Below are 4,143 nucleotides of genomic sequence, written 5' to 3' on the forward strand. Positions count from 1 at the left end.
AGAGTTAGAAATGTTCAGGAAGGGTTTGATTGACATACAGGCCGGAGAAGGAGGCACTGATGTTGGAACTCGAGCGAGTCAAGCGAGAACGAGACGATTTTCAGTCAGCTCAAGCCATGTTAGGGCATGCATATCAATCTGATGGGCAGAAGTGGCACGAAGAACTAGGCAGGCTTAGGTCAAGGGTTTCAGAATTAGAGAATGAAAAGAAAGAGGTGTCTTTATCACTTGAGCAAACACAAAAGTCCTTAGAAGCGTCTGTAGAGAGTTCATCTCTGTCCACACAGACGGATGCAGACAAAATTAAAGGTAGATTGTCCCATATGGAAAGTGAAATGAATCAGTTGAGAAAAGACTACAGCGAGCTTAAAGCGGAAAAGACCAATCTAGAGATAGCTAAACAATCAGACAAAGACGAATGGGCCAGACAATAAGGGACAATGCATCAGAAGGTCAAAGAGCTAAAAGCTGAGCTTAGGATCGCACAGGTCGAGAGAGATACTCTCAAGTTAGAGAAAAGGGATACAGAAATAGCCTTGTCGTCCGAAAGGGTAGAAAATGAATCTTTGTCGAGTCAGCTGAAGAACAGGGTGACAGCCCTGCAGGTCGAACGAAACAGGCTAGCCGAAGAGTTGGGGAAGTTAAAAAAAGATACCAACAACAGTCATAAAGAGAAGAGCACACTCATTGCCACAACGGAAAACCTAGCTACAAAGATTCAAGAGTCTGAAAGACTGATAGAAAGTTTACAAACAGAGAATGCTAAGCTGACGGAAGATCTAGCGCAAAGTATATTTTCTTGTGACACGCTAAAAGAACAGATTAGCGAGCTTGAGATTTCTCATGCTTCTGATAAAGACCAGTGGGCAGGTGAGAGGGCTAAGATTTCAGGGACGTTAGCTGAGAGCGAAATTGCTAACAACAATCTCCTATACCAAATGGCACAGCTCGGGTCAGAGCATGAAAGTCTAAAGGATATCAAAGCTGCTCTGGAAGCCGAAAAGCATCAATTAGCTGACGAGTTGGCTCAGCTAAGATCACGCCTCTTGGATTCGAATCAAACAAATGAGAATGTTGGGGTCGAGCTGAAGCGGTTTAGAGACGAGAACAGACAGCTAGAAACAGAGAGGACGAAAGTAACACACGAACTAACACAGGTCAGGATTGATTACGAGAGTCTAAAAGAGGAGGTAGGCAATTTAAACGTTAGACTTCAAAAGTCCCAAGCTAATGCTAATGACCTTGAAGGTAAACTAGACAGAGTAACTGAGGACTACACGAATCTATCAAACTCGTATGAAAAGATGGTATCGGAAAGCAGTAACATTGAGACGGAACTCCAGAAGAACCGTAAAGCATTGCTAACTCAGACTCAGAGTCAAGCTTCAGAAATAGATGCGCTACACGACAGGTTGAAAGCATTGGAGGAAGAGATAAACAAACTTGAAGATGGGAAGGTTAGGTTATCAGAGGAGGCAATGGTGCTACAGGCATCTCATAGGGAGCTTAAGACAGACAATGCAAAACTAAAAGAACAAAGCAATGGTCTAATGGGTCAGAATGAAGCTTTGCAGGTCCAGATAAAACAACTCTCTGGACAGCTTAACCAGCTGAAAACTGAACGACAAAAGCTTAGTAATGAACTAACCAAACTAAAGACCGATCACAAAGGAGTTAACAAAGAGTTGTCAAAGTCACAAGCTACCGTGGCAAGCCACGTAAAAGAACTGAACGAACTTACAAAGGAGATAAAGAAGCTAAGGTCTAACTATGACACCTTAAAGGAGAAAAAGATTGAAGTTGACTCTGAAATGAATGGCGTGATGAAATCACTCTCCCAGCTCACCACAGAATATGAAAAATTGCAGGCAGACAAAGCGAAGAAGGAATCTGAAGTCGTAGACTTGAGGAACAGACTAGCTCAACTGGAAGCAGAAACGGTAAGCCTAAGCCGAGAATTGACACAAACTAGATCAGACTACGATAGCTTAAAGTCAGAGAAACAAACATTAGAATCCGCACTGCAAACTTTCCAAGACAGCCTATCTGTTCTTGAGGACGCAGAAAATAAACTGACAGAAGAGCTGGTTAGGGTTAGGGAAGAACATGAAGATATGCGCAAAGAGAATGAAAATGCTGAGCAAACAATCAGCGAGATCAGTTTCGAAAACACCTCCCTAAGAGAGGAGAAAGAGAGCCTCAGTAATGAATTGGATGAGTTGACAAACAGGTTAACTGAAACGGCAGAACAGAGAAACACACTAACAGACACACTAACGCAACTACAACTGGACTATGAGAGTCTAGTTGCTAAACACAAGCATCTTCAGTCAGAAAACAGCCAGCTTGTTGACCAACTGACACAAGGTCGTGCTGAGAGCATTAACCTCCAGGAAGGTACCGAAAGTTTAAGAGAGCGGCTTGTTAGAATGGAGATTGAGAACAAGAAGGTTATTGCCGAACTTACCAGTGCTAGAGTGGAAAATGACAGAATGAATGACAAGCTAACAGCAACAACAGACAGACTTGAGAAACAGGTAAGAGAACTGGAAGGTAGGTTGAGGGAGATGGACGATAGGTGTAGCAGACTGTCTGATGAGGAAACTATGCTTCGCAATGACTACAACAAAGAAAAGACTCAAAAGGATAACCTTGAATCAGAGCTAAGGGGTTCCAAAGAGGAGATAGCAAGACTTGTAGAGACTCTAGAACAGTTAGATGGTGCATATAAGGCTTTGATATCTGAAAGGACAGACTTAGAAAAGGAAATGGATAGACAGGAAGAGGCGCTGACAGAAATGAGGCAGAAACTTCAAGTCTCCGTCAACACTAGGGACGCAGAGGTATTTGAATTGGAGAACAGGATGGCGTTGTTTGAAGCAATACAGGTAGAACGCAATGAACTGGTTGTAGAGAAAAAGACGTTAGAGACAAGGCAGACAGACATGAAAAGGGAATTGGAAAAGATGGAGGTAGACAGAAACAAACTTCAGAAAGAACATGCAGACATGCAGGCAGCCAACGCAAACTTACAGACAGAGCTTGGTAGGCTTTCAGAAGCAAATCAGAACATGCAGACTAAAGCCGAAAGACTATCAGCCGAAGTGAAAAACTTCAGTGAAAATGTGAGAAAGTTGGAAGCTGATCGAAATGGGCTTATATCTGAAGTAACCAAAGCAAGAGACGAATGTGACAGATTAAAGGAAGCAAACAAAAAGGCGGCATCAGAGATTTCTAGTCTAAAGAAGTCAACAACGGAACTAGAAGGAGAGAAAAAGCGAAGGTCTATAGAACTAACGCATGTGAAATCTTCTCTGAGTAATCAGGAGACTAACAGAGAAAGATACAAGCAATACTGTGAGACAGAAATGACAAAGCTCCGAGACACTATAAGTCAGCTCAAAGCCGAAAACAGTAAGATTAGAGGTGAACAATTAGATTTGAAAGGGACAACTACAGACTTGGAAAGAACGATCAAATCAAATGATCAAAAATGGAAAAGGCAGATGGATGAGCTGCATTACAAGATTTCTGACTTACAAAACGAGTTGGGTGAGACACAGACAGACAGAGAGAGGATAAAATCCGAAAGAATCCACCTAGAGCAAACTTTGTCGACAGAAAGGAAGAACTGGGATGGGGAACTTAAGAAGCTTAAGGCTATGATGGCAAAGCTAGACGAAGAGAGAGATAGTCTCACAATAGAGCTGGGTTCAGTGAAGAGTAACGTTGACGTTTTAACACAAGAAAATTCACAAGTATGTACTGAGAGGGAAGCTGTAAAGTTGGAGTTAGACCAACTCAGGACGAGCCACATTCAGTTAGAAGGAAATAAGTTGTCATTGGAGGAGGAAAGAGCGGCACTAGTTTCAAAACAGGACCAACTTACGGAGAGTTTGCAAAGTGCCAAAGATCAGATAGACAGTCTAAATAAGGAAAGGGATGATCTTCTGTTTCAGCAGCAAGGTCTACGGGCCGAAATAGGCCGGTATGAAGAAGGTGTTGCAGAATTGAAACAACAGAATCGCAAGCTAACCGAGGAGTTGTCTGAATGCATTGTAACATGTGACAGTGTACAAAAACAAAACGATGACTTAGAAATCACACTAGCCTCGGAGAGGGAAACTTGGGCCTCAGAAAAAC

The 4,143-nt window shown here is 42.5% G+C and overlaps 1 protein-coding gene across 2 annotated transcripts in view; it reads left to right on the forward strand.

Annotated features, from left to right (window-relative positions):
• LOC118422577 (myosin-2 heavy chain-like) overlaps window positions 1-4,143 on the forward strand; it is a 35,969-nt gene that overhangs the window by 1,321 nt on the left and 30,505 nt on the right. The window lies entirely within an intron of this gene.

This window comes from Branchiostoma floridae, chromosome 9 (genome assembly GCF_000003815.2).
Source record: "Branchiostoma floridae strain S238N-H82 chromosome 9, Bfl_VNyyK, whole genome shotgun sequence".
Lineage (NCBI taxonomy): Eukaryota > Metazoa > Chordata > Leptocardii > Amphioxiformes > Branchiostomatidae > Branchiostoma > Branchiostoma floridae.